A 20402-nucleotide genomic window follows, 5' to 3' on the forward strand; every position below is an offset into this window, starting at 1 on the left:
ACAGGGAAACTCAGCCAATGAAATACAGTCACAGAACAGGGAAACTCAGCCAATGAAATACAGTCACAGAACAGGGAAACTCAGCCAATGTAATACAGTCACAGAACAGGGAAACTCAGCCAATGTAATACAGTCACAGAACAGGGAAACTCAGCCAATGTAATAAAGTCACAGAACATGGAAACTCAGCCAATGTAATACAGTCACAGAACAGGGAAACTCAGCCAATGTAATAAAGTCACAGAACATGGAAACTCAGCCAATGAAATACAGTCACAGAACAGGGAAACTCAGCCAATGTAATAAAGTCACAGAACAGGGAAACTCAGCCAATGTAATACAGTCACAGAACAGGGAAACTCAGCCAATGTAATAAAGTCACAGAACATGGAAACTCAGCCAATGTAATACAGTCACAGAACAGGGAAACTCAGCCAATGTAATACAGTCACAGAACATGGAAACTCAGCCAATGTAATACAGTCACAGAACATGGAAACTCAGCCAATGTAATACAGTCACAGAACATGGACACTCAGCCAATGTAATACAGTCACAGAACATGGAAACTCAGCCAATGTAATACAATCACAGAACATGGAAACTCAGCCAATGTAATACAGTCACAGAACATGGAAACTCAGCCAATGTAATAAAGTCACAGAACAGGGAAACTCAGCCAATTTAATACAGTCACAGAACATGGAATCTCAGCCAATGTAATACAGTCACAGAACATGGAAACTCAGCCAGTATAATACAGTCACAGAACATGGAAACTCAGCCAGTATAATACAGTCACAGAACAGGGAATCTCAGCCAATGTAATACAGTCACAGAACAGGGAATTTCAGCCAATGTAATACAGTCACAGAACAGGGAATCTCAGCCAATGTAATACAGTCACAGAACAGAGGAAACTCAGCCAATGTAATACAGTCACAGAACATGGAATCTCAGCCAATGAAATACAGTCACAGAACATGGAAACTCAGCCAATGTAATACAGTCACAGAACATGGAAACTCAGCCAATGAAATACAGTCACAGAACAGGGAAACTCAGCCAATGAAATACAGTCACAGAACATGGAAACTCAGCCAATGTAATACAGTCACAGAATAGGGACACTCAGCCAATGAAATAAAGTCACAGAACAGGGACACTCAGCCAATGTAATACAGTCACAGAACAGGGAAACTCAGCCAATGTAATACAGTCACAGAACATGGACACTCAGCCAATGTAATACAGTCACAGAACATGGAAACTCAGCCAATGTAATACAATCACAGAACATGGAAACTCAGCCAATGTAATAAAGTCACAGAACAGGGAAACTCAGCCAATGTAATAAAGTCACAGAACAGGGAAACTTGTGTGTTTCTCAGACTGAAAAAACTCTCATCCAGGCGTTTCCTGTTTTGAAAATACAACCCGATCATTGTATTAAGGCGCGTATTCACTACGCGGCATTAATGGACGACTGAATGATACCGATATCGTTATTGTCCATTCGTCCATTAATCGTGCTCAGATCGGGCAGCAAATGGTCATCAACGATCAGCGATGTGCGTTCACGCTGGTCGTTGCTGACATCGCTCATCGCCCCAAACATGCTGGTCAACCTTACGATATTGCCATGTTCAGGGATGAGGGTGGTGCCTGCACCGAACGTTCAATGTGGGCACTGTGCAGCTAGTAAACGACTGAACGATATCGTTATAGTCATCGTTCAGTCTTTACAGTGTCGGGTAGTGGATACCCGGCATTAGTGTGAGAGTATTACTGCTAAACTCTCCCATTTGCTATACTCTCACCCTATTACATTTAGCCCGTAGTATCCTACATCTGTATAGAGAGCAGTATAATATTTATACAGTCATTTTTTTTGCATTTGTTTTTGGACTTACACAATTTCCTCATAGTATGGGAATCCCGGAACGGTTTGCTTCCATTTCTTTGTGTATGTTGAGTGTTAGACTTTGAGATTAGTGCAGTGATTTTATTTGAAGTATGACATAAACCATAGCCTACTAGGGGTCGTGCCCTGCATTGCCTTTTTCCTTTCCATCTATACTATTATACTATATGGGATGCCCTCATCCTTTGCACCTGTAAGATTTTATTTTCTCCCTGTATGTCCATCCCTGTGTACCTATTGCCTTTCTTCTATACTGTTATACATGTTTGGTTGTGGATAATGTTACGTGGTATTGGCTGATTATTACCAGTGTCTTTGATGTCATAATGAAGGTAGGATGTGATGTGTAAGGATGGGGAGATAACAGAAGTGTGTGGAGACTTCAGATGTGTGTTATGCCAGAGCTCTCTGGAAGTGACATCACTGACACTGGTGGGAGGGGTCAGAGTTCAGACCAACTGTCATTACATTCCACCATCATTTTTATCACCCTTCAGATATATATATATATATATATATATATATATATATATATATACACACACACACACACACAGTCAGGTCCATAAATATTGGGACATTGACAGAATTTTCACATTTTGGCCTCTATTCACCACCACAATGGCTTTGAAATGAAACAAACAAGATGTGCTTTACCCGCAGACTTTCAGATTTAATTTGAGGGTAATTACATCCAAATCAGGTGAACGGTGTAGGAATTACAACGGTTTCTATATGTGCCGCCCACTTTTTAAGGGGCCAAAAGTAATGCGACTATCAACTCAAAAGCTATTTCATGGACAGGTGTGGGCTATTCCCGCGTTATTTCGCTATCAATTAAGCAGGTAAAAGGTCTGGAGTTGATTCTAGGTGTCACATTTGCATTTGGAATCAGTTGCTGTCAACTCTCACTATGAGATCCAAAGAGCTGTCACTATCAGTGAAGCAAGCCATCATTAGGCTGAAAAATCAAAACAAACCCATCAGAGAGAGATAGCAAAAACATTAGGTGTGGCCAAATCAACTGTTTGGAACATTTTTAAAAAGAAGGAACGCACCGGAGAGCTCAGCAACACCAAAAGACCCGGAAGACCACAGAAAACAACTGTGGTGGATAACAAAAGAATTATTTCCCTGGTGAAGAAAAACCCCTTCACAACAGTTGGCCAAATCAAGAACACTCTCAAGGAGGTAGATGTATGTGTGTCAAAGTCAACAATCAAGAGAAGACTTCACAAGAGTGAATATAGAGGGTTCACCACAAGATGCAAACCATTGGTGAGCCTCAAAAACAGGAAGACCAGATTAGAGTTTGCCAAACAACATCTAAAAAAGCCATTACAGTTCTGGAACGACATCCTATGGACAGATGAGATAAAGATCAACTTGTACCAGAGTGATGGGAATAGAAGAGAAGGAAAGGAACTGCTCATGATCCAAAACATACCACCTCATCAGTGAAGCATGGTGGTGGTAGTGTCATGGCGTGGGCATGTATGGCTGCCAATGGAACTGGTTCCCTTGTATTTATTGATGATGTGACTGGTGACAAAAGCAGCAGAATGAATTCTGAAGTGTTTCGGGCAATATTATATGCTCATATTAAGTCAAATGCTTCAGAACTCATTGGACAGCGCTTCACAGTGCAGATGGACAATGACCCAAAGCATACTGCAAAAGCAACCAAAGAGTTTTTTAAGGCTAAAAAGTGGAATGTTATGCAATGGCCAAGTCAATCCCCTGACCTGAATCAGATTGAGCATGCATTTCACTTGATGAAGACAAAACTGAAGGGAAAACGCCCCAAGAACAAGCAGGAACTGAAGACATTTGCAGTAGAGGCCTGGCAGAGCATCACCAGGGATGAAACCCAGCGTCTGGTGATGTCTATGTGTTCCAGACTTCAGGCTGTAATTGCCTGCAAAGGATTTGCAACAAAGTATTAAAAAGTGAAAGTTAGATTTAGGATTGTTTAGTTTGTCCCATTACTTTTGGCCCCTTAAAAAGTGGGAGGCACATATAGAAACCATTGTAATTCCTACACCGTTCACCTGATTTGGATGTAATTACCCTCAAATTAAATCTGAAAGTCTGCAGGTAAAGCACATCTTGTTTGTTTCATTTCAAAGCCATTGTGGTGGTGAATAGAGGCCAAAATATGAAAATTCTGTCAATGTCCCAATATTTATGGACCTGACTGTATATATATATATATATATATATATATACATATATACACACACATAGACTATATATACATAGACATACTGTAGCTAGTATTCTTAGATCAGATTTTATTAAAGGAAATTGTTTCATTAACGACAGAAATGTTTTCGCCTTAACCTGTTTGCAGCCCATCAGTTGCCTGGGAACTAGCGATATCTCAGAGTTATCACTAATCATCACAAGAGCAGAATTATTATCGTCAGGTGCTGGTTCCTGGTGATTTGGTGGTTACGTTCTCATTAATAACTCCACACAAATGTCATTTCCCAAAGGCGAGGTGCTGATAACCTGCAGGACACAGGAACGCGGGACAGATACCCAGTGGAGTATGACAATACAGAACATAATCCCGCGCTCTCGCTCTTGACCTGATAACTATGTAGACATCGGATGTACCAGGGCCATAGCCATTGATTGGCACCAGCTGTTGGCTCCAATTCTAGGTAATGAGCGTAAATCTCAGCATTTCTGTGCCTAGCAGGGTCTGTCTGTCTCGCAGCCTGTTACGGGAATGTCCTAGTTGTAGCGCAGGATGTTGTCGTCTATTTGGCGGATAAGTAAGAAGCTATTTATGTTTGAAGCACATGGTTGGCAAAAGAAAATCTCTTGGAATCTGTCACAGCTCCTCGGCCTTTTCCAAATCTCCTTCTTGTCATTGACGGCGCCCGGTTTTATCCTGCAGCGAGATCTTATCACCTAGTGTCGCTGCTGTAGAAGGACACGTGGGAAATGGCACTACAGAACGAGCGGTGTTCTGCCACATTATAGAGCATCTAATGTACAAGTGATAGGTATAAATATGTACTAACACCTGTAAATCATATCTGTTCTGATTTCTGACGTCATCGCTTTTAATGAATACTATTATCATCACTTGTTCATTGGGAAAAAGAGGTACAGTTCTAGCCAGCCTCATTGTTGCCGTGATGCGCCTGCATGTGCGTATGTATCGCGGCATAGCGCAGCATTCGCCAGGCTGCGAGCACTCGCAGCCGGCGATTTCCCCATTGAAGTCTATGGTGTGCATGCGCAAACGCCAAAGCCGTGGGCATGCTAGTCATGCCGCGATGCACTCGCATTGCGGCAAAAATGAGCGTGGCTACATCTGTATATTATAAGAAGTATTACACTTTCGCTGTATATTATTAGCTCGGATTTCTACCTTTTATATGGTCATAGAAAACCTTGGTGACTAATAATATCCATATTCTTTACAGTAGGGAACGCATTATCTCATTCAAAGGGCATGGGCAATTGGCTTTCTGGCATATGTGAGAAGGGCCGATGGCCTGATGGGCTGGTCCGGCCACCTAAAGGTCTGGCCGAGCAGCTCCGCCTCCCAGTGCTTTGTTCAGGCGGCATGCCGCAAGCCAAGGCCCCTGTGACTCACAGCACACCCCTGTGACGTGTGGCCACGTCCCCATCAAACACGGCCACACCCATTTCCCCCATGCACTACAGATGCCTTGGCCAATTATCACCCCCAGTCCATCCCTGTCACTGGGTACATGTTTCTGAGGGTTCTCACATGGTCATGTGTTGGATGTGATCTTGAGAATGCCGCTGAGTGTGTGTGAGATTGCCGCTGAGTGCGTGTGAGATTGCCGCTGAGTGCGTGTGAGATTGCCGCTGAGTGTGAGATTGCCGCTGTGTGTGTGAGAGATTGCCGCTGTGTGTGTGAGAGATTGCCGCTGTGTGTGTGAGAGATTGCCGCTGTGTGTGTGAGAGATTGCCGCTGAGTGTGAGAGATTGCCGCTGTGTGTGTGAGAGATTGCCGCTGAGTGTGAGAGATTGCCGCTGTGTGTGTGTGGGTGAGAGATTGCCGCTGTGTGTGTGTGGGTGAGATTGCCGCTGAGTGTGTAAGATTGCCGCTGAGTGTGTGAGATTGCCGCTGAGTGCGTGTGAGATTGCCGCTGAGTGCGTGTGAGATTGCCGCTGAGTGCGTGTGAGATTGCCGCTGAGTGCGTGTGAGATTGCCGCTAAGTGCGTGTGAGATTGCCGCTGAGTGCGCGTAAGATTGCCGCTGAGTGCGCGTGAGATTGCCGCTGAGTGCGCGTGAGATTACCGCTGAGTGCGTGAGAGATTGTGTCTGAGTGCGTGAGAGATTGCCGCTGAGTGTGAGATTGCCGCTATATGTGTGAGAGATTGCCGCTGTGTGTGTGAGAGATTGCCACTGAGTGCGTGAGATTGCCGCTGAGTGTGTGTGAGATTGCTGCTGTGAGTGTGAGAGATTGCCTCTGAGTGCATGTGAGATTGCCTCTGAGTGCATGTGAGATTGCCGCTGAGTGCGTGTGAGATTGCTGCTGTGAGGTGTGAGATTGCCGCTGAGTGCGTGTGAGATTGCCGCTGTGAGTGTGTGAGATTGCCGCTGAGTGTGCGTGAGAATGCCTCTGAGTGTGCGTGAGAATGCCTCTGAGTGCGTGAGAATGCCTCTGAGTGCGTGAGAATGCCTCTGAGTGCGTGAGAATGCCTCTGAGTGCGTGAGATTGCCGCTGAGTGCGTGAGATTGCCGCTGAGTGCGTGAGATTGCCGCTGAGTGTGTAAGAGATTGCCGCTGAGTGCGTGTGAGATTGCTGCTGTGAGTGTGTGAGATTGCCGCTGAGTGTGCGTGAGATTGCCGCTGAGTGTGTAAGAGATTGCATCTGAGTGTGTGTGAGATTGCCACTGAGTGCGTGTGAGATTGCCGCTGAGTGCGTGTGAGATTGCTGCTGTGAGTGTGTGAGATTGCCGCTGAGTGCTTGAGATTGCCTCTGAGTGCGTGAGATTGCCGCTGAGTGCGTGAGATTGCCGCTGAGTGCGTGAGATTGCCGCTGAGCGCGTGAGATTGCCGCTGAGCGCGTGAGATTGCCGCTGAGCGCGTGAGATTGCCGCTGAGTGTGTAAGAGATTGCCTCTGAGTGTGTAAGAGATTGCCGCTGAGTGTGTAAGAGATTGCCGCTGAGTGTGTAAGAGATTGACTCTGAGTGTGTGTGATTGCCGCTGAGTGTGTGAGATTGCCGCTGCAATCATAGCTACAATCTGATTGGTTGCAGTGTATGAGTACATCATAGCTACAATCTGATTGGTTGCAGTGTATGGGTACATCATAGCTACAATCTGATTGGTTGCAGTGTACGGGTACATCATAGCTACAATCTGATTGGTTGCACTGAATGGATACATTATAGCTACAATCTGATTGGTTGCACAGTATGGGTACATCATAGCTACAATCTGATTGGTTGCACTGTATGGATACATTATAGCTACAATCTGATTGGTTGCATTGGATGGATACATTATAGCTACAATCTGATTGGTTGCACTGTATGGATACATTATAGCTCCTTATGTACCCTGTGCCCAGTAGGTTGGTCCAGCCTGCGTTGCGGTGACTCCCCCATCTCCCTTACTGAGGAGTGAAGGCGGCCATTTTCATTCCTGTGTGTTACATGTGTGTTACATGTGTGTTACATGTGTGTTACATGCCTGCAGACACCTCTGAGGTAGGAGATACTGCCTGTGGCTTAGAATTAACTAATAGACCAAGTACTGGTGCAGCCATCATCAGCAGGGCCCCAGAGATCCTGAGAGTGATCCGGGCTCTTGGACACTGATTGGGAGTTTCTGGATTAGCTGCGTGTGGCACAAGGGCTGGTACATCAGGGTGGTAATTGCAGCTGGACATCCAGGAGATAATGTTGTGTACTGTGACCGGTTACATGTACGTTAGCGCTGATGATTGCCCCTTACTGTGACTGGTTACATGTACGTTAGCGCTGATGATTGCCCCTTACTGTGACCGGTTACATGTACGTTAGCGCTGATGATTGCTCCTTACTGTGACCGGTTACATGTACGTTAGCGCTGATGATTGCCCCTTACTGTGACCGGTTACATGTACGTTAGCGATGATGATTGCCCCTTACTGTGACCGGTTACATGTACGTTAGCGCTGATGATTGCCCCTTACTGTGACCAGTTACACGTACGTTAGCGCTGATGATTGCCCCTTACTGTGACCGGTTACATGTACGTTAGCGCTGATGATTGCCCCTTACTGTGACCGGTTACATGTACGTTAGCGATGATGATTGCCCCTTACTGTGACCGGTTACACGTACGTTAGCGCTGATGATTGCCCCTTACTGTGACCGGTTACATGTACGTTAGCGCTGATGATTGCCCCTTACTGTGACCGGTTACATGTACGTTAGCGCTGATGATTGCCCCTTACTGTGACCGGTTACATGTACGTTAGCGATGATGATTGCCCCTTACTGTGACCGGTTACATGTACGTTAGCGCTGATGATTGCCCCTTACTGTGACCGGTTACATGTACGTTAGCCCTGATGATTGCCCCTTACTGTGACCGGTTACACGTACGTTAGCGCTGATGATTGCCCCTTACTGTGACCGGTTACACGTACGTTAGCGCTGATGATTGCCCCTTACTGTGACCGGTTACATGTACGTTAGCGCTGATGATTGCCCCTTACTGTGACTGGTTACATGTACGTTAGCGCTGATGATTGCCCCTTACTGTGACCGGTTACATGTACGTTAGCGCTGATGATTGCTCCTTACTGTGACCGGTTACATGTACGTTAGCGCTGATGATTGCCCCTTACTGTGACCGGTTACATGTACGTTAGCGATGATGATTGCCCCTTACTGTGACCGGTTACATGTACGTTAGCGCTGATGATTGCCCCTTACTGTGACCGGTTACATGTACGTTAGCGATGATGATTGCCCCTTACTGTGACCGGTTACATGTACGTTAGCGCTGATGATTGCCCCTTACTGTGACCAGTTACACGTACGTTAGCGCTGATGATTGCCCCTTACTGTGACCGGTTACATGTACGTTAGCGCTGATGATTGCCCCTTACTGTGACCGGTTACATGTACGTTAGCGCTGATGATTGCCCCTTACTGTGACCGGTTACATGTACGTTAGCGCTGATGATTGCCCCTTATTGTGACCGGTTACATGTACGTTAGCGATGATGATTGCCCCTTACTGTGACCGGTTACATGTACGTTAGCGATGATGATTGCCCCTTACTGTGACCGGTTACATGTACGTTAGCGCTGATGATTGCCCCTTACTGTGACCGGTTACATGTACGTTAGCCCTGATGATTGCCCCTTACTGTGACCGGTTACATGTACGTTAGCGCTGATGATTGCTCCTTACTGTGACCGGTTACATGTACGTTAGCGCTGATGATTGCCCCTTACTGTGACCGGTTACATGTACGTTAGCGCTGATGATTGCCCCTTACTGTGACCGGTTACATGTACGTTAGCGCTGATGATTGCCCCTTACTGTGACCGGTTACATGTACGTTAGCGCTGATGATTGCCCCTTACTGTGACCGGTTACATGTACGTTAGCGATGATGATTGCCCCTTATTGTGACCGGTTACATGTACGTTAGCGCTGATGATTGCCCCTTACTGTGACCGGTTACATGTACGTTAGCGCTGATGATTGCCCCTTACTGTGACCAGTTACATGTACGTTAGCGATGATGATTGCCCCTTACTGTGACCGGTTACATGTACGTTAGCGCTGATGATTGCCCCTTACTGTGACCGGTTACATGTACGTTAGCCCTGATGATTGCCCCTTACTGTGACCGGTTACATGTACGTTCGCGCTGTTGATTGCTCCTTACTGTGACCGGTTACATGTACGTTAGCGCTGATGATTGCCCCTTACTGTGACCAGTTACATGTACGTTAGCGCTGATGATTGCCCCTTACTGTGACCAGTTACATGTACGTTAGCGCTGATGATGTAGGAGCATTGGGCTGTGTATGACATAGTAACCCTGAGAGATTGTGTCCACATCGCCGGCCCTGACCTCTCAGTATGTTTCTGTTATGTATTTATGGTGCTGTTTATACGTAAATAGTATCTCCGGGACACAGACTGCGCACAAGCTGTATACGCCACGCCACTCCTTGGCTCATTCCTCCTGATTGCACAGACGGGGATTCGGGGGCATTAAGGCTCCAGATGTCAGACAGTGATTTGGGAGGGGGCGGGGGGGCCTCCTACATCTGTCACTAGAGATTTTGGTGGTCTCCACAGTAATCTCTTACATTGCAATTTTGTTTCAACAAATTGGCCTGAAGGTACCTTTTATACATATACAGGCTCAGTGCTGTGTACAGGATGATATTTATATCCTATAATTATGAACAGGGTCAGGGGAACGGAACAGACGGTTTTATTTCACTTACCAGCAAACAATTGGGTGTTTTGTGAGGTTTAGGTACAGACATTGCTCTGTATACATACAGTACAGGCATATATACTCCATAGACACATACAAGGTTAATATACAATGTCTCAGTGTATGTACAAAGAGATATCTCTCCATAAGCAGGATCACACTTGGGGGACAGTCCAATTAGATGCGAGTTGCGGGTTTGCTTAATGAAACTCGCAGACTTCGCACAAATGCGCGCACCCGAGAATTCTCCAATCCAATTAGAAATGCCTAAACTGACAATCTCGTTTGCAGTACCATACAGAAGGTTGTTAGTGCGCATAAGGAAGGTACTGGACGTATTTAAATGGTGTTAAATGGACGATTTGTGCATTTCTTTAAAAAAAAAAAAAAAAAAAAGAAGAATTTTTTTCCGCCTACTTCCATACGATAACGAAAAATGCAAAAAACCCCCCAAAAAAACACTGTAGGAAGAAAAATGGTTTTGGGGTAATTTGAGGTGACTTTAAAAAATTTAAATGACCCTTTTGTATGTCTAATTGTGTTCTATTATAATGAAGATGGGTTCAACAGATACCTCTGTGTTAATGGTTGTGTTTTAAATATTACTATCAAGAGGTTGTGTTCACCTAGTTATTGTTCTGATTTGAAACATATATAGACAGTTCTATACGTGCAACAGACCAGACTGGTTTAGTATACGAGGAACTTCTGTGTCTGTCGTCTTTATTACGTTTGGCTGGTCACGAGATTTTACATTCTGTCACTATTATTATTTTTCAATACTACCATACCATATGTTTTACTTGTATTATGTTAATTGTGACATTTTATGTCTTGTCTCTTTGTACTTTTTCATGAAAAATTCTAATAAAATATATAAAAAAAATATATATATATATTTTTTAAAATATAAAAGGCAATTATTTAAAAAAAAAAATACTATACTTAATACTATAATTTGGGGTATATAAAGCAACAAAATAGTTGATTTTGGGATAAATTTCAGCCATTTTTTTTTTACACCCCAAAATTGAAATGTAATCTTTGGACTAATTACACTATTTGGAAACTTCCAAATGCCTAATTAGTCATTACGGGGTTGTCCAATGTGTTCTGCATGGTGTCCCTACATTTTAACCTTAAAATAAATATTTTCCCTTCCATCTCTCGTCCTCCGGAAGGTGCGTACGGGAAAATGCGAGTTTACTCTGACTTTTTCAGCGCGACTTGCTAATTGGATCGCAAAATGAATTCACAATGCGAATTTGCAGAGAAAACGGCAGCTCACATCTTGCACTTAATCGGATTGACCCTTTTGGAAGATAAGAATGTTTCACTTTAATATTTAGTTTACAGAATTTAGAATGCCTAATTTGTCTTATTTCTGGCCTCTTTTGGGGGGAGAGGGGGAGGGGTGAAACAGGCATGGGAACTTTGTTTTTTTAGGAAATTACTCAGGAGAGTTGCTTACTGTAAAGTTGTTGTAATATTGTAACTAATATTAATCTACCTGTTGGAGAGATTGCTACCTGCAGTGTAATGGTTTCTGAACTGTAATACCGTGTAATGTAGGTGTAGTGTATAATATTGGTGCTGTACAGTGTAATGTAGGTGTAGTGTATAATATTGGTGCTGGACAGTGTAATGTAGGTGTAGTGTATAATGTTGGTGCTGGACAGTGTAATGTAGGTGTAGTGTATAATATTGGTGCTGGACAGTGTAATGTAGGTGTAGTGTATAATATTGGTGCTGGACAGTGTAATGTAGGCCTAGTGTATAATGTTGGTGCTGGACAGTGTAATGTAGGTGTAGTGTATAATATTGGTGCTGTACAGTGTAATGTAGGTGTAGTGTATAATATTGGTGCTGTACAGTGTAATGTAGGTGTAGTGTATAATATTAGTGCTGGACAGTGTAATGTGGGTGTAGTGTATAATATAGGTGCTGGACAGTGTAATGTAGGTGTAGTGTATAATATTGGTGCTGGACAGTGTAATGTAGGTGTAGTGTATAATATTAGTGCTGGACAGTGTATTGTAGATGTAGTGTATAATATTAGTGCTGGACAGTGTAATGTAGGTGTAGTGTATAATATTGGTGCTGGACAGTGTAATGTAGGTGTAGTGTATAATGTTGGTGCTGGACAGTGTAATGTAGGTGTAGTGTATAATATTGGTGCTGGACAGTGTAATGTAGGTGTAGTGTATAATATTAGTGCTGGACAGTGTAATGTAGGTGTAGTGTATAATATTAGTGCTGGACAGTGTAATGTAGGTGTAGTGTATAATGTTGGTGCTGGACAGTGTATTGTAGGTGTAGTGTATAATATTGGTGCTGTACAGTGTAATGTAGGTGTAGTGTATAATATTGGTGCTGTACAGTGTAATGTAGGTGTAGTGTATAATGTTGGTGCTGGACAGTGTAATGTAGGTGTAGTGTATAATATTAGTGCTGTACAGTGTAATGTAGGTGTAGTGTATAATATTGGTGCTGGACAGTGTAATGTAGGTGTAGTGTATAATATTGGTGCTGGACAGTGTAATGTAGGTGTAGTGTATAATATTGGTGCTGGACAGTGTAATGTAGGTGTAGTGTATAATATTGGTGCTGGACAGTGTAATGTAGGTGTAGTGTATAATATTGGTGCTGGACAGTGTAATGTAGGTGTAGTGTATAATATTAGTGCTGGACAGTGTAATGTAGGTGTAGTGTATAATGTTGGTGCTGGACAGTGTAATGTAGGTGTAGTGTATAATATTAGTGCTGTACAGTGTAATGTAGGTGTAGTGTATAATATTAGTGCTGGACAGTGTATTGTAGATGTAGTGTATAATATTAGTGCTGGACAGTGTAATGTAGGTGTAGTGTATAATATTGGTGCTGGACAGTGTAATGTAGGTGTAGTGTATAATATTGGTGCTGGACAGTGTAATGTAGGTGTAGTGTATAATATTAGTGCTGGACAGTGTAATGTAGGTGTAGTGTATAATGTTGGTGCTGGACAGTGTATTGTAGGTGTAGTGTATAATATTGGTGCTGTACAGTGTAATGTAGGTGTAGTGTATAATATTGGTGCTGTACAGTGTAATGTAGGTGTAGTGTATAATGTTGGTGCTGGACAGTGTAATGTAGGTGTAGTGTATAATATTAGTGCTGTACAGTGTAATGTAGGTGTAGTGTATAATATTGGTGCTGGACAGTGTAATGTAGGTGTAGTGTATAATATTAGTGCTGGACAGTGTAATGTAGGTGTAGTGTATAATATTGGTGCTGGACAGTGTAATGTAGGTGTAGTGTATAATATTGGTGCTGTACAGTGTAATGTAGGTGTAGTGTATAATGTTGGTGCTGGACAGTGTAATGTAGGTGTAGTGTATAATATTAGTGCTGTACAGTGTAATGTAGGTGTAGTGTATAATATTGGTGCTGGACAGTGTAATGTAGGTGTAGTGTATAATATTAGTGCTGGACAGTGTAATGTAGGTGTAGTGTATAATATTAGTGCTGTACAGTGTAATGTAGGTGTAGTGTATAATATTAGTGCTGGACAGTGTAATGTAGGTGTAGTGTATAATATTAGTGCTGGACAGAGTAATGTAGGTGTAGTGTATAATATTGGTGCTGGACAGTGTAATGTAGGTGAGGTGTATAATATTGGTGCTGGACAGTGTAATGTAGGTGTAGTGTATAATATTAGTGCTGGACAGTGTAATGTAGGTGAGGTGTATAATATTAGTGCTGGACAGTGTAATGTAGGTGTGGTGTATAATATTAGTGCTGGACAGTGTAATGTAGGTGTAGTGTATAATGTTGGTGCTGGACAGTGTATTGTAGGTGTAGTGTATAATATTGGTGCTGGACAGTGTAATGTAGGTGTAGTGTATAATATTGGTGCTGGACAGTGTATTGTAGGTGTAGTGTATAATATTAGTGCTGGACAGTGTAATGTAGGTGTAGTGTATAATATTGGTGCTGGACAGTGTAATGTAGGTGTAGTGTATAATATTAGTGCTGGACAGTGTAATGTAGGTGTAGTGTATAATATTAGTGCTGGACAGTGTATTGTAGGTGTAGTGTATAATATTAGTGCTGGACAGTGTAATGTATGTGTAGTGTATAATATTAGTGCTGGACAGTGTAATGTAGGTGTAGTGTATAATATTAGTGCTGGACAGTGTAATGTGGGTGTAGTGTATAATATTAGTGCAGGACAGTGTAATGTAGGTGTACTGTATAATATTGGTGCTGGACAGTGTAATGTAGGTGTAGTGTATAATATTGGTGCTGGACAGTGTAATGTAAGTGTAGTGTATAATATTAGTGCTGGACAGTGTAATGTAGGTGAGGTGTATAATATTAGTGCTGGACAGTGTAATGTAGGTGTAGTGTATAATGTTGGTGCTGGACAGTGTAATGTAGGTGTAGTGTATAATTAGTGCTGGACAGTGTAATGTAGGTGTAGTGTATAATGTTAGTGCTGTACAGTGTAATGTAGGTGTAGTGTATAATATTGGTGCTGGACAGTGTAATGTGGGTGTAGTGTATAATATTGGTGCTGGACAGTGTAATGTAGGTGTAGTGTATAATGTTAGTGTTGGACAGTGTAATGTAGGTGTAGTGTATAATATTGGTGCTGGACAGTGTAATGTGGGTGTAGTGTATAATATTGGTGCTGGACAGTGTAATGTAGGTGTACTGTATAATATTGATGCTGGACAGTGTAATGTGGGTGTAGTGTATAATATTGGTGCTGGACAGTGTAATGTAGGTGTAGTGTTTAATATTAGCTCTGGACAGTGTAATGTAGTTGTAGTGTATAATGTTGGTGCTGGACAGTGTAATGTAGGTGTAGTGTATAATATTAGTGCTGGACAGTGTAATGTGGGTGTAGTGTATAATATTGGTGCTGGACAGTGTAATCTCGGTGTAGTCTATAATATTTGCTCTGGACAGTGTAATGTTGTTGTAGTGTATAATGTTGGTGCTGGACAGTGTAATGTAGGTGTAGTGTATAATATTAGCACTGGACAGTGTAATGTGGGTGTAGTGTATAATATTGGTGCTGGACAGTGTAATCTCGGTGTAGTCTATAATATTAGCGCTGGACAGTGTAATGTAGTTGTAGTGTATAATGTTGGTGCTGGACAGTGTAATGTAGGTGTAGTGTATAATATTAGTGCTGGACAGTGTAATGTAGGTGTAGTGTATAATATTGGTGCTGTACAGTGTAATGTAGGTGTAGTGTATAATATTGGTGCTGGACAGTGTAGTGTATAATATTAGTGCTGGACAGTGTAATGTAAGTGTAGTGTATAATATTAGTGCTGGACAGTGTAATGTAGGTGTAGTGTATAATATTGGTGCTGGACAGTGTAATGTAAGTGTAGTGTATAATATTAGTGCTGGACAGTGTAATGTAGGTGAGGTGTATAATATTAGTGCTGGACAGTGTAATGTAGGTGTAGTGTATAATGTTAGTGCTGTACAGTGTAATTTAGGTGTAGTGTATAATATTGGTGCTGGACAGTGTAATGTGGGTGTAGTGTATAATATTGGTGCTGGACAGTGTAATGTAGGTGTAGTGTATAATGTTAGTGCTGGACAGTAATGTGGGTGTAGTGTATAATATTGGTGCTGGACAGTGTAATGTGGGTGTAGTGTATAATATTGGTGCTGGACAGTGTAATGTAGGTGTAGTGTATAATATTGGTGCTGGACAGTGTAATGTAGGTGTAGTGTATAATATTAGTGCTGGACGGTGTAATGTAGGTGTAGTGTATAATATTAGCGCTGGACAGTGTAATGTAGTTGTAGTGTATAATGTTGGTGCTGGACAGTGTAATGTAGTTGTAGTGTATAATATTGGTGCTGGACAGTGTAATGTAGTTGTAGTGTATAATATTAGTGCTGGACAGTAATGTAGGTGTAGTGTATAATATTAGTGCTGGACAGGGTAATGTAGTTGTAGTGTATAATGTTGGTGCTGGACAGTGTAATGTAGTTGTAGTGTATAATGTTGGTGCTGGACAGTGTAATGTAGGTGTAGTGTATAATATTAGTGCTGGACAGTGTAATGTAGGTGTAGTGTATAATATTGGTGCTGGACAGTGTAATCTCGGTGTAGTGTATAATATTGGTGCTGGACAGTGTAATCTCGGTGTAGTCTATAATATTAGCTCTGGACAGTGTAATGTTGTTGTAGTGTATAATGTTGGTGCTGGACAGTGTAATGTAGGTGTAGTGTATAATATTAGTGCTGGACAGTGTAATGTAGGTGTAGTGTATAATGTTGGTGCTGGACAGTGTAATGTAGGTGTAGTGTATAATATTAGCGCTGGACGGTGTAGTGTATAATATTAGCACTGGACAGTGTAATGTGGGTGTAGTGTATAATATTGGTGCTGGACAGTGTAATCTCGGTGTAGTCTATAATATTAGCGCTGGACGGTGTAGTGTATAATATTAGCACTGGACAGTGTAATGTAGGTGTAGTGTATAATGTTGGTGCTGGACAGTGTAATGTAGGTGTAGTGTATAATATTAGCGCTGGACGGTGTAGTGTATAATATTAGCACTGGACAGTGTAATGTAGTTGTAGTGTATAATGTTGGTGCTGGACAGTGTAATGTAGGTGTAGTGTATAATATTAGTGCTGGACAGTGTAATGTAGGTGTAGTGTATAATATTGGTGCTGTACAGTGTAATGTAGGTGTAGTGTATAATATTGGTGCTGGACAGTGTAGTGTATAATATTAATGCTGGACAGTGTAATGTAGGTGTAGTGTATAATATTAGTGCTGGACAGTGTAATGTAGGTGTAGTGTATAATATTAGTGCTGGACAGTGTTATGTGGCTGTAGTGTATAATGTTGGTGCTGGACAGTGTAATGTAGGTGTAGTGTATAATATTAGCATTGGACAGTGTAATGTGGGTGTAGTGTATAATATTGGTGCTGGACAGTGTAATCTCGGTGTAGTCTATAATATTAGCTCTGGACAGTAATGTAGGTGTAATGTATAATGTTGGTGCTGGACAATGTAATGTAGGTGTAGTGTATAATATTGGTGCTGTACAGTGTAATGTAGGTGTAGTGTATAATATTAGTGCTGGACAGTGTAATGTAGGTGTAGTGTATAATATTAGTGCTGGACAGTGTAATGTAGGTGTAGTGTATAATATTAGTGCTGGACAGTGTAATGTAGGTGTAGTGTATAATATTAGCGCTGGACAGTGTAATGTAGGTGTAGTGTATAATATTAGCATTGGACAGTGTAATGTGGGTGTAGTGTATAATATTGGTGCTGGACAGTGTAATCTCGGTGTAGTCTATAATATTAGCTCTGGACAGTAATGTAGGTGTAATGTATAATGTTGGTGCTGGACAATGTAATGTAGGTGTAGTGTATAATATTGGTGCTGTACAGTGTAATGTAGGTGTAGTGTATAATATTAGTGCTGGACAGTGTAATGTAGGTGTAGTGTATAATATTAGTGCTGGACAGTGTAATGTAGGTGTAGTGTATATTATTAGTGCTGGACAGTGTAATGTAGGTGTAGCGTATAATATTAGTGCTGGACAGTGTAATGTAGGTGTAGTGTATATTATTAGTGCTGGACAGTGTAATGTAGGTGTAGCGTATAATATTAGTGCTGGACAGTGTAATGTAGGTGTAGTGTTTAATATTAGTGCTGGACAGTGTTATGTGGCTGTAGTGTATAATGTTGGTGCTGGACAGTGTAATGTGGGTGTAGTGTATAATGTTGGTGCTGGACAGTGTAATGTGGGTGTAGTGTATAATGTTGGTGCTGGACAGTGTAATGTAGGTGAGGTGTATAATGTTGGTGCTGGACAGTGTAATGTAGGTGTAGTGTATAATATTAGCGCTGGACAGTGTAATGTAGGTGTAGTGTATAATATTAGCATTGGACAGTGTAATGTGGGTGTAGTGTATAATATTGGTGCTGGACAGTGTAATCTCGGTGTAGTCTATAATATTAGCTCTGGACAGTAATGTAGGTGTAATGTATAATGTTGGTGCTGGACAATGTAATGTAGGTGTAGTGTATAATATTGGTGCTGTACAGTGTAATGTAGGTGTAGTGTATAATATTAGTGCTGGACAGTGTAATGTAGGTGTAGTGTATAATATTAGTGCTGGACAGTGTAATGTAGGTGTAGTGTATAATATTAGTGCTGGACAGTGTAATGTAGGTGTAGTGTTTAATATTAGTGCTGGACAGTGTTATGTGGCTGTAGTGTATAATGTTGGTGCTGGACAGTGTAATGTGGGTGTAGTGTATAATATTAGCACTGGACAGTGTAATGTAGGTGTAGTGTATAATATTGGTGCTGTACAGTGTAATGTAGTTGTAGTGTATAATATTAGTGCTGGACAGTGTAATGTAGGTGTAGTGTATAATATTAGTGCTGGACAGTGTAATCTCGGTGTAGTCTATAATATTAGCTCTGGACAGTGTTATGTGGCTGTAGTGTATAATGTTGGTGCTGGACAGTGTAATGTAGTTGTAGTGTATAATGTTGGTGCTGGACAGTGTAATGTGGGTGTAGTGTATAATATTAGTGCTGGACAATGTAATGTAGGTGTAGTGTATAATATTAGTGCTGGACAGTGTAATGTAGGTGTAGTGTATAATATTAGTGCTGGACAGTGTAATGTAGGTGTAGTGTATAATATTAGTGCTGGACAGTGTAATGTAGGTGTAGTGTATAATATTGGTGCTGGACAGTGTAATGTGGGTGTAGTTTACAATATTGGTGCTGGACAGTGTAATGTCGGTGTAGTGTATAATATTGGTGCTGGACAGTGTAATGTAGGTGTAGTGTATAATATTAGTGCTGGACAGTGTAATGTAGGTGTAGTGTACAATATTGGTGCTGGACAGTGTTATGTGGCTGTAGTGTATAATGTTGGTGCTGGACAGTGTAATGTAGGTGTAGTGTATAATATTGGTGCTGTACAGTGTAATGTAGGTGTAGTGTATAATATTGGTGCTGTACACTGTAATGTAGGTGTAGTGTATAATATTGGTGCTGGACAGTGTAATGTAGGTGTAGTGTATAATATTGGTGCTGGACAGTGTAATGTAGGTGTAGTGTATAATGTTGGTGCTGGACAGTGTAATGTAGTTGCAGTTTATAATATTGGTGCTGGACAGTGTATTGTAGGTGTAGTGTATAATATTAGTGCTGGACAGTGTAATGTAGGTGTAGTGTATAATATTAATGCTGGACAGTGTAATGTAGTTGTAGTGTATAATATTAGTGCTGGACAGTGCAATGTAGTTGTAGTGTATAATATTGGTGCTGGACAGTGTAATGTGGGTGTAGTGTATAATGTTGGTGCTGGACAGTGTAATGTAGTTGTAGTGTATAATATTAGTGCTGGACAGTGTAATGTAGGTGTACTGTATAATATTGGTGCTGGACAGTGTAATGTAGGTGTAGTGTATAATATTAGTGCTGGACAGTGTAATGTAGGTGTAGTGTATAATATTAGTGCTGGACAGTGTAATGTAGGTGTAGTGTATAATATTAGTGCTGGACAGTGTTATGTGGCTGTAGTGTATAATGTTGGTGCTGGACAGTGTAATGTAGTTGTAGTGTATAATATTAGCGCTGGACAGTGTAATGTGGGTGTAGTGTATAATATTGGCGCTGTACAGTGTAATGTAGTTGTAGTGTATAATGTTGGTGCTGGACAGTGTAATGTGGGTGTAGTGTATAATATTAGTGCTGGACAGTGTAATGTAGGTGTAGTGTATAATATTAATGCTGGACAGTGTAATGTAGTTGTAGTGTATAATATTAGTGCTGGACAGTGCAATGTAGTTGTAGTGTATAATATTGGTGCTGGACAGTGTAATGTAGTTGTAGTGTATAATATTGGTGCTGGACAGTGTAATGTAGGTGTAGTGTATAATATTAGTGCTGGACAGTGTTATGTGGCTGTAGTGTATAATGTTGGTGCTGGACAGTGTAATGTAGGTGTACTGTATAAT

The sequence above is a fragment of the Taudactylus pleione genome, unplaced genomic scaffold (genome assembly GCF_031769625.1).
Source record: "Taudactylus pleione unplaced genomic scaffold, aTauple2 ptg000893l, whole genome shotgun sequence".
Classification (NCBI taxonomy): Eukaryota; Metazoa; Chordata; class Amphibia; order Anura; family Myobatrachidae; genus Taudactylus; species Taudactylus pleione.